This window comes from Macrotis lagotis, chromosome 1 (assembly GCF_037893015.1).
Source record: "Macrotis lagotis isolate mMagLag1 chromosome 1, bilby.v1.9.chrom.fasta, whole genome shotgun sequence".
NCBI lineage: Eukaryota > Metazoa > Chordata > Mammalia > Peramelemorphia > Peramelidae > Macrotis > Macrotis lagotis.
Genome location: NC_133658.1, coordinates 539303742 through 539315753, shown reverse-complemented (window position 1 = coordinate 539315753; position 12012 = coordinate 539303742).

Below are 12012 nucleotides of genomic sequence, written 5' to 3'. Positions count from 1 at the left end.
GGATATACATTTAATAAAGGTTTGTGGGAAGGAAACAAACCAAAAAATAGCAGATGAAGGAAGATATTCATAGCAAAGAAAAGTTTGTTATCTAAGTGTTAGCTCGATTCAAGGGTCACACTTAGCTCCCATTAAATAAATAATCAATAGACATGAATAAACAATTTACAAAAGATAATTAGATATATCGGTCAATCGGTCAACAAATATTTATTAATCTCTTCCTCTGTATCAGACATAAATACAAGCAAAAAGAGAGCATCTACCCTCAAGAAGCTTATATCCTAATGATGAAGATAACCCATAAAAGGAATCTGAAATCAGGAAGGAGAAAGTACTCTACACAGAGAATGGTAAAAACTTCCAGAGGAGTCGTGTGGTGGGAAATGAAGAGATGGCCCGCTTAAACACCCTCTAGATGCCTTGGGAGGAGTCATCCTATCAGTCAGAGGAAGGATCCTTAGAGGCAGAGGGTAGTTAAGTGGTATGAGTTCCAAGACTGAGGTACATTTTGAGTTAGAAGAAATCCATGGGGTTTAATGGAGAAATCTAGGGGAGGGCAGCCAGTTGGGAACTGCATAAATAATAAACACATTTGAAAAACTGTTCCACTTCATTACTAGTCTGAGAACTGAAAATGAAAACCATTCTTTGATATAGTTTTAAATTTATCAGTAAAAAATAACTACAAGTGACCAAGCTCAAACTTTACAGATTATGGTAGGATAGGTACACATATTTCTGCTTATATTTGAAATTGGAAGACTTTTTGTAGAGGGTGAATTAGAAATATTCAAGAAATGCAAAAATAACTAGAACTTTTCACTCTATCATAGGAGCAACTTCTAATCCATGGAAGGCTAGGCTAATTTTTCCTTATGTAGCTTATGCTACATATGCTTTGTTTTCACTCACTGCTCACATTCCACTGAGTCCCCAGAGGATTCACAGGAAGTATATCTCCCCTTCATGATTCAAGAGACATCCCTAAGGTATTTTATTAATATTTTATTAATTTTATTAATCTTTTTAATAGTATGTTTTCACCTAATATAATTTGTCAGTACTTATGATTTTGCCATATCAAAGATTTATCTACCCAATGATTAGCACATTTACCAATTAACATTAATTAGATATTTACTGAAATGAAATAGCAAGAACAGAGATACATAATTATTTCAGGACCATGCTCCTATCTTTAACTTTTCATTCCTTCTGAACAGTGAGTTCAAATTTAAGGCAGTTGCTAGAAAACTCTCCCTATCAAGTCCATTTCCAAATATAGCATAGCTCCCAGAAAAGTCATTCATTTGATGTAAGATGCAGAACATCTTGACTCTGGGCTTTGTGGGTATAATATGCTTTGGTGCCAGCAAACTCTGGTTTGGATTCTTGTTCTTGGTGGTTCTAGATCATGAGGATGCTGGCTAAAGGTTTAGGCAGAACCTGAAAGAATTCATGTAAAAGACTTATCCTGATCCAGAAGAAAGTTTAGGGACAAAAAGATTCATTCAAGTATTTTTATAGTATATATAATATAGCAGAAACTAAAGGAAAGAAAGACTAAAGACAGGAAACCACTGATCCCTAAGCAACCTGAAAACCTGACTAAACTAAGCTGCTAAGAAAGGATGAATAGTAAGGAAAAGTACAGAAGCTTGGGAGGTTATTTTGGGAGATCATGTACCCACAGAGTGGGCTACCCTCCTAAAAGAAGACAAGAAATTGGGAATAAGTCATAAGGAAGGGCATAGGAGCATGAGAAGGCAAGAGTGGAGTAGATTCCCAAAGGTTAAAAGCAAATCAACTGAGGAATGAATGAGCTTTTAGAGGGGCAGAAGAAGATGTAATTTAGGTATATGTGTGAAAGGGAGCAGTAACTGAGAGAGCATAGATGAGATAATTAGGGATATGTAGATGAAAGTGGTGGGTCAAAGACTTAATCTTTTAAGGCTTGGGCAAGGATCCATTGTTTTGTTGATAGAGGTTTATTTTGTGTCTGGGGGCAGGGATTTATGGGAGTCCTAGCCAAGGAGGGGGCAAGTTATTTTACTAGAAGTTATTGACCTCATTTCATAGCTTGGACAATGGGATTCTGAGGGTGGGGTCAATGTTAATATAAGGTACTTGTCAGTGCAGAGGGAACAGATATATTATAAAATATATTTTTCTGTTCAATCTTTCTCCTACTTCAATGTGAGAAACAAAGAAGAGGACTAGACATTTTGGGGAGATTCCCTCACACCTCTCAAACCTCTGGATTCCAGCTGCTTTTAGCAGCTTGTTCTTCCATCTTTTTTAAAAAAAATTACAATATCTTAACATCTCTAATGTTGTTGCTGCAGTTTCAGTATTATCCCATGATGAACCACGTACTTGACCCAGGAATGCAGGTGTAAAAAGCAAATAGAGATTTATTAAAAGAAGTAACAACAACACAAAAGAAAGTGATGGAGAAGTTAAGAAGATTTTTTAAAAAGCCATGGCATTGCTAATTAATCTTGGCAGGCCAGCTGCCAGGTTCAGCAGAAATCAGGAAAAAGAGAGCCCAGTCTCCCATGAAATCTCCTTAAGGCCTCCCCTCAGGGTCCATGGCAAGAGGTAGTGACTTGGGAGTTGCCCAAGTCCGGGATTTGGAGAATTTGCCTTTTGTGGAGGGGTCAAGGGTTGTTTTGGTGCCTACATAACCTGACTTGCCTACCCACTGGCTAAGTTTAGACTGGAAGTCAAGACAAGAGTGTTTTAACAGAGTGATAGAGGAAGAGTGAAGATTTTTTTTTAACAGTGCAAACAAAAGATTTATACAATTTATTTCCAATTGATATCAATATTCCTTATGCCCATGGTTCTCGGCATCACTAATACTACTTTATTTGAGATCAGAAGTTTCCAAAAATGATTAGGGAAAAAGGACTGAATGGAAAATGAAGATTTATGAGGCTAGAATGTCACATGTGTTATCAACATGTATGTCAATATCACCAAAAAGATAAAATGAAGGAGAAAGTCGTGGAAAAGTAATATTATCTCTTCTTTAAGGAGGATGGAATATGGGTCTTGTGTCAACATGGCTAGTAGTGAGATGTTGGGAAAAAAATATCCAAACTAGAAGGGACTATATAGATATTTGTCCTATGGGAAAGTAATCATCCAATGTTTTCTTTAATTCTTTTAGGCTTTCAAAAGGAAAGATAAGTAATGAATGGGAAAAAAAACATTTATTATCTTATACTATCTACCAAATAGTATGCTAAAAACTGAGGACCTAGATAGAAAAGGCAAAACAGTCCGTGCTCTTGTTTCTGGACTTGAGTTAGGGTTTGTTTGATGTGGAATTCACGGATCCATCTGACCTTGGAGTGCAAGGGTAAACAAGAGAAAAAAATTTATTAAAACTTACAACAAAACAAATAATAGACAAATCATAGAGAAAGTTAGTCAATTAAACATCTCCAAGAATGTTAAGAATTCTTTAAGAGATGTGGCCAGGAGCAGATGACTTCACAAAATAAACAGGCAGGCAAATAGAAAGAGAGAAAAAGGGCTGAGCAGGGGGCAAGACTCATATCAGTTGTCCCTGAAACCTTGGTGATAAGTAAATCTCTTCCCTCATCATCCTATTTGTAAAATCTCTAAATATGGTTTAATTTGTAACCTGATTTAGTTTATCCAAAGAGTCAGATTAGGTTTGTTTATGCATATGATTATAACTCTGTATAATTTTATTAAACTTTTATGACACTAAAGGAAGCATGGAATTATAAATCTCTCTTTTCTTTAATGGTTATGACTTAAGAGAAATGTATAAGAATACAATATGTAAAAGAATCAATTCCTCTATGTAATTTTGTCTATAAGAGGATTTGTTAGAATCGTACTTTTTTTAATTCAGGTTTATTTTTTTTCGGTTGAGATCTGAGACCATGCTTAAGAATGATATTAAGGACATTTAGTTGATGCAGTGGATAGAGCACCGGCTCTGGAACCAGGACCTGAGTTCAAATGTGACCTCAGACACTTGATACTTACTTAGCTGTGTGACCTTTGGGCAAGGTTACTTAACTCCATTGCCTTGAAAAAACCAACCAAACTGAAAAGAATGATAATAAAACCTTAGTTTTCATTGCCTATAAATTTCTATGATATGGTAGCTTTATTTCAGTAGCAGTTTCCTATCACCTGAACTCAAAAAGGAGATATTTCTTCCATAACAGGATTGTGACCACTCTTTTATTCAGCAGCCTCAGCTATTTCAACTAGTCAAGGACTATTTCTTATATACATCTTTCCAGCCTCACACAGATTAAGCTATTTTCTGTGACCTCTTCTAAAATGATACTAACGACAAGCACATTAATGCACCCATTAGCACTAATTGGTGCACCAGGTGCACCAGTATGCTACTTTAAATCTTGGGACTGGAAAGCAGATGACCAAGCTCCTTAGAATTCTTCTTCAGGTTGTACTGCAGATTCTTTTCTATGGGACTTTGTTCCATACTATACTAACCTCTTTGTCCCAAAATTTCACTCTTCCCCTGGACTATTTTTCATAGTCAAAGTACTCTCCTTAATCCTGTGGCCCCTTTCCTCTAATTCCTCCAAAACCAGCACTAGAAGCTATAATGTTGATTCATCTCCATATGATTTTCTCAGCTACTTTTACTCTCCTATCCTTTTCAGCTTCCTTTTACATGTAGATTTTAAGTTCCTTGAGGGCAAATAGCTGCATTTTATTTGGCTTGTATTTGTATTCCCATGCTTAGCACAGAGGCTAGAACTCAATAAGCCCTTAATAAATGCTTATTAAATTGAAATGAATTAGAATTATGTTCAAAATCAGGATAAATAGGGTAAGAGAAGCTTCCTTATTTTTCAGTTGCATGTACTTTGTAATATCTAATTTGTTTTTAAATGAGTCTATTTTTTCTTCCTTCCTGGTTCCTGAGATATAACCAGAGAGTTGAAGTTACTGTATAAGTGAAATGTTGCTTTAAGTAGTTTGTGACCTTTTCTAGATTTAGTATCTTTATTGAGAGACATATGGAATAAAACAATCTATGAGGATACCTTAAATCTGTTGCATATTAAAAAGATTCTTTTTGGCGAACAACATATCTTTTTTTCCATCTTGGTTATTTTTAAAGTATGATAATGTGTGAATATCTTGTCTATGGTATTTTCCCTTCACTCTCACTAGGTCTGGCTTAGTGTTTGGAGAATTCATTTGAGATGAATGAGTACTGCAAAGTTGCACCTGAATACAGTAAGGAGAAAAACACAGTAAATTTTTAACAAAATGGTCCAGAACAAATTTTACTGATCGCTAAAGGCCAAATTTTAACCTTTAGGGATTTATATTCAATTCCCATATGCACGTGTAGTAAACTAGGAGAAGAATGAGTCTAGGCTAAAGCATATAGGTATTGGATAAAGGAATCAATCAGATGCTCCCTGAGAAGAAGTGTTCCTTCAGGAAAAGAAAGCTCTACAATTTTATTTTATTATCATTGTGGAATAAAAACAACAGTGAATAAATTCATATATCATAGTTGTCCTCTATGTGTCCATAATAATAGTAAAGTCCTTGAGGTACTTAAATGATCAAAAACTTTAGCTTAAATTGCTCTTCAATTACATGAGTTGAGGAACCCAGACCAAGTCAACCTTTCTCTGACTCAATTTTCTCATATGAAAAATGGGAATAATAATAGCTCCTACCTTCTAGAGTTGTTGTGAGGATCAAATGAGATAACATATGTAAAACTTTTGTAAATGCTAGCTATCACTATTATTCTTCCCTTTACCAGGTCTTTTGGGGATGATTTACTAGCAGTAGCAACAAGAACAATAAGTGACAGCTCTTTAAAGTTGGCAAAGCACTTTATAAACATGTAAAATGGAGGAAATCAAGAATCAAAGTAGTAAAGTTGACTTGTCCATGGTCATACCATTTGAAAGCGTCAGATGGCAGGATTTTAACTCAGTTCAACCAGGTGCAACAACAGCACTGTTTCCAAGTAGTAATGCTTTCTGTAGAAGAGGGCAGATCAAATCAGCAGGATGCATAGGAAATGCTTAGGAAATGTGAGGCATACTTCTATTGACTGATTATTTGTTCTTCATAGTTGAAGAAACCATGACATCAAATGAATAATAAGAAAAGTGTATTATGTTGATTAAAGTGAGGGGAATGTGAAAAGACATCCTCACTGCCTCTTCCAGAACCATCTGAACCCAGCAACCTGATGGGATAGGAAACAGGACTTATGGTTACAATGGGAGACCATGGCCTTTTAGAAGTAGATCTTTCCTATATCTTTAAGGCACTATGATATAAATTATTGGTGGACAAAGCATCAGTATGATATTCTTATGGCAATAAACTTGCAACAGTATGTAAAACTAACCCATGTCGCTATGGTCTAATTGTTAACACAACAGTTTTAACTTGACAGTCAAGTTAAACTAACCTATCTCACAATGGTCTAATCATCGAAATGGTAATATTTGGTAACAAATTTTTGACAGCAGGGCAAAGTTAATCTGTCACCCCATGGTCTATACTACTCAGCTCTGGACAATGCTCCCTCTGGAACATAAATACTTAGGTTTCCTGGAAGCTACTTAGTGGGTTATGGGAATAATGCCTATTCAATATTATTTATGAGTGGAATTATGATGGTATCTGATTTTGAGCCTCTGATTTTCATTCTTGATTAATGAAATTCTTTTTTTCATTTTTTTTATTTTGAATTTTTTACAATTTTCCCTCTAATCTTGCTTCCCTTCCCTTCCCTCATCCCCCACAGAAGGTAGTCTGTTAGTCTTTACATTGTTTCCATGGTATCACTGGTCTAAGTTGAATGTGATGAGAGATAAATCATATCCTTAAGGAAGAAAAATAAAGTATTGTGCCTGATTGTTGCACTAATGGAATGAGCAAGTCCATCAAGGTTGTGGTCATCACCCCCATGTTGCTGCTAGGGTGCACAATGTTCCTCTGGTTCTGCTCATCTTGCTCAGCATCAGTCCATCCAAATCTTTCTGGGCTTCCCTGAATTTCCATCCCTCCTGGCTTCTAATAGAACAATAGTGTTCCATCACATACATATACCACATTTTGTAAATGCCCCAATTGAAGGACATTTACTTAATTTCCAGTTCTTTGCCACCATGAACAGACTGCTATGAATATTTTTGTACAAGTGATTGTTTTAAATACATTACTAAAATATTCTTAAGAGTAAACATAATACCTCCCCCCAAATATAGACCCTCATGAGGAATAAAGTAAAGGAAAGAGAAAAACAATGAGTTTCAGTTTGTGTTCTGATACCATAAGCTCCATCTTGGGTGGATCACATTCTTTATGATAAGTTCATCATAAAAGTTACTTCCATATTTTTCCACTGTTGCTGTTGCTGATTGTAATTCCCTCCATCCATTCTTCCCCATTATATTTTCTTTCTCCTTTCACTCTGTCCCTTTTCTAAAATGTGTTGTAGGGTAGCTGAGTGGTCCAGTGGATTGATCACTGGCCTTGGGGCCAAGAGGCCCCGAGCCCACATACCACCCCTGAGACCCAGAAACCACTCGGCCTTGTGGTCCTGGACAGGTCACCCAATCCCAGGCCCTTGCAAGAAGGAAAAAAAAATGTGTTATATCTGACTATTCTCTCCTATGATCTATCCTCTCCTCTATCACCTACATCCTCCCCCTCTTCCCCCTTTCCCACTTCTTTCTTTTTTACTCTAGATGTCTATATCCTATTGCGTGTTTGCTGTTCCCTCTCTGAGACATTTCTGATGAGAGTGAAGGTTCCCTCATTCTCCCTCCCCTTCCCCCCTTCCATATCATTACAAAACCTCATTGTAAAAAAAAAATCTTTTATATGAAATATCTTAGGCTATTCCACCTCTCTTTTCTCTTACTCCCAGTGTATTTCCCTTTTAGTCATTGACTCCATTTTTACAATATATCTTCAAATTCAGCTCTCTCCTGTGCTTCATCTATAAAAGCTCCTTCTACCTGCTCTATTAAATGAGAAGTTTCATGAGTATTATCAGTATCATTTTTCTGTGCAGGAATACATGTAGTTCATCATCATTAAGTCCCTCATATTTTACCTTTCTCCTCTGCTCTCTATTTGAAGGTCAAACTTTCTGTTCAACTCTGGTCATTTCAACAGGAACATTTGAAATTCCCCTGGTTCATTGAAAGTCCATCTTTTCCCCTGGAAGAGGATGTTCAATTTTGCTGGGTAGTTGATTCTTGGTTGCATTCCAAGCTCTTTTGCCTTCTGGAATATTATATTCCAAGCCCTATGAGCCCTTAATATAGTTGCTGCTAAGTCTGGTGTGATCCTGACTGGAGCTCCATGATATTTGAATTGTGTCCTTCTGGCTGCTTGTAATATTTTCTCTTTGTCTTGGGAGTTCTGGAACTTGGCTATAATATTCCCAGGGGTTGTTTCCTTGGATCTATTTCTGGGGGAAATCGGTGGATTCCCTCTGCTTCTAGGATATCAAGGTAATTTTCCTGTTGGAATTCTTTTAAAAAAATGAGGTCAATGTTCTTTTCCTGATCATGACTTTCAGGTAGCCCAATAATTTAAAAATTATCTTTTCTGAATCTGTTTTCCAAATCAGTTGTTTTTTCAATGAGATGTTTCACATTTTCTTCTAATTTTTCATTCTTTTGGAGTTGAAGAATTGTGCCTTGACTTCTCATAAAGTCATCAGCTTCTTTTAGCTCCATTCTACATCTGAAGGATTTGTTTCCTCAGAGAGCTTTCTTATCTCCTTTTCCATCTGGCCAATTCTGCTTTTTAAAGCATTCTTCTCCTCAGTAACTTTTTGAACTGTTTTATCCATTTTACCCAAGCTAGTTTTTAACATATTATTTTCTTCAGCATTTTTTTGGATCTCCTTGACTAAACTGCTGACTTCTTTTTCATGTTTTTCCTGCATCTCTCTCATTTCTTTTCCCAATTTTTCTTCTATCTCCCTTACTTGATTTTCAAAATCTTTTTTGAGCTCTATCATAGCCTGAGCCCAACTTCCATTCTTCATGGAGTCTTAGGTGCAGGAGCTTGTACTTCCTCATCTTCAAACTGAGGAGGATTCTTGGGTTCATAGACAAAGAATTTCTCAGTGGTGTTCCTCTTTTTTCTCTGTTTACTCATTTCTCCAGCCTGTGCCTAGTTTTGGGGTGCTTCCTGAACTTTTAAATATTATTGGGACACCCGCTTTGGGGGTTGTTTTTGGGACACCCCACTGGGACCTTTATTCCTCCAAGGTCTTATGCTCTCTTGCCTGTGCTTTGATTGATTAATGAAATTTTTGGGAAATACTTTTGATCTGATCCCTCTTGCTTTGGTCCAAGAATTTCACCTGTAGTGGCACAGTATGAATGCTCTGGCTTTCTCTCTTAATCATGGACCCAGTTCCAAAAACCATCAAAATAGAACTGGAGTCCTGTTCCATTATTCCTTGCTGGGATATTTAGGTGACTTGGGCCTACTTTGAACACTCTAATTTTTAATATCTTCATCAAAAACTTTATTTTTACTTATTTATTTAATTTTATTTTTATTTTGCAAGGCAATGGGGTTAAGTGACTTGCCCAAGGTTACACAGCTAGGTAATTATTAAGTGACTGAGGCTGGATCTGAACTCAGGTTCTCCTGACTCCAGGGCCAGTGCTCTATCCACTGAACCTCCTAGCTGCCCCTGAAGACTTTATTTATTTATTTATTTATTTATTTATTATTATTATTTTAAGTTTTTGCAAGGCAATGGGAATAAGTGGCTTGCCCAAGGCCATACAGCTAGGTAATTATTAAGTATCTGAGGCCGGATTTGAACTCACGTACTCCTGACTCCAGGGCTGATGCTCTATCCACTGTGCCACCTAGCTGCCCTGACTTTATTTTTAATAGAAAAATTCTATTAATTTCCTTTAGTGTCCATTTATTTGGGATTGGGGAGTTGTCTCTTTGCCAAAGAGCATACTCTTCAGAGACACTCAGAACCATTTTGCCGCCTCCTCTGCCATTCCTTCTGCACTACCCTACATGCCCCCAATCACAGAACTGGAATTCCTGGGACAAGCTTAGCAAGATGAAGGGAAAAAAAGAATAAATAGAAATGTAAAGAAAAATTTCAATATACAATCTGTATGCTCTAAAGTGGAGTTATATGGGGTTATGTTTAAAGGTTTGAAAGGTTATTTGTTATACCAGAGAACTTTTAGTCAAAAGACTGAGAAAAGGAGGGGGAGGAAAGATCATGGTTGTGGTTTCCCCTCCTCCCCCAAGAAGGTGGGAATATTGGCAACAAAGGGTTATTTTCCTCTCCTAAATTTTCTTATTGTGTTTCCTTCTTTTATTTGGATGTTTGTTTTTTTTTTTTTACAAATGAGAGCACTATATTAATTCATTTTAATTAAAAGTCAGTCATGCAGTCCTTCAGTTAAAGAAACAATTTTTGGTCTCTGCCTTGGCTATCATTTAATCAGAAATTGCTTACATGGCTTTGAAATGATCATTCCTGCAATGATCTGGTCACTGCTCATGCCACAGCATCTCTTGGCTGATTCCATTCTAAAAATAACAGAGATTGACCACATAGCCCTTCATTTTGTGAAAGGTAAACAACTGTGAGCCACCACGATAGTGTAACTCTAAAAGGTATACGCAGAGAATAAAAACAAAACAGAAAACAAAGATGGGGTGGTGGTAAGGGGTTGCTAAAAGGTGATTTAATCTATTCCACAACTGGACTACATCTTAAACCTCTAACCTAGAGAGAAAATGCTAGATTTTAAATAATCTTCTCTGAAGGCAATTATGAAGTGACCCTAATTCACTTGTCCAAGTATTTGAAGATCTCTAATTAAAAGAAATCCCTGAGTTATATTTTAATCTCTTTACTTTTACTTTTTTTTAATTCAAAGGGTTCTCCTTTCTCTATATCAGAACCTTCCATTTTCCTGACAATCAATATCAAATACATCTTCAGTTGAGCATTTACAGTTTAGAAGGGAGTTTAGAGCTCTCTTCTAGTAATGGAAAAAGTTAGCATTACAGAAGCTTTTAAGGTTTGCAGTGGGCTTTGTATGTGTTGTCTCATTTTATTATCACAATAGTCCCATCAGGTAGCAGCTATTATTATACTCATTTTATAGACCAGGAAACAGTCTGAGAGAAGTTGAGGAACTTGCTTAAGGTCTGAAGTAGGATTCAAACTTGATTCTTTCTGACTTTAAACTCTGCACTCTAGTCATGATGCCACCTAGTTTCCTAGGAGGGATAGCTCTGGAATTAGGTACCCTAGATGTGGCTCTGCTACTTATGTGACCCTAGGTGAGTCACATAAATTGATTAAATCTCAATCTCTTCATTAACAATATGAGGGAGTTTGACTAGATTACCACAGATGTCATCTCCAGTTCTGGGTCTCTGATCCTAGGACTGTGGGACGCAGTGACTGACCTTTTTTTGATAAAGTAGAATGTAGTGCTTCTGCATATGGCACAGTGGATAGAGTACCCAGCTCAGCGTCAGGAGGACTCATCTTCACAAGTTCAAATCTAGCTTCAAACATCTGTGTGACCCTGAGTACACCACTTAACCCTGTTTGCCTCAGTTTTGTCATCTGTAAAATGAACTGGAGATGGAAATGACAAAGCACTTCAATATCCTTGCCAAGAAAACCCTAGATGGGGTCTTGCAGAGTTGGACATGCATGACGAAATGATTGAATAGCAATAACTACTGTGTGATCTTGGACAAAACATTGGATTTCTGTAAATTGGGGGGGGGGAAACAAACATTTATTAAGTATCTATTATGTGCCAGACTTTATACTAAGTGCTTCATAAATATTATTTTATTATATCCTCACAAAAACCCTGGGAAATGAATGCTATTGTTATTCTCATTTTATTGTTGAGGAGACTGAGAAGACAGATGTTAAGGTGACTTGCCACTGGTCACACCCCTTGG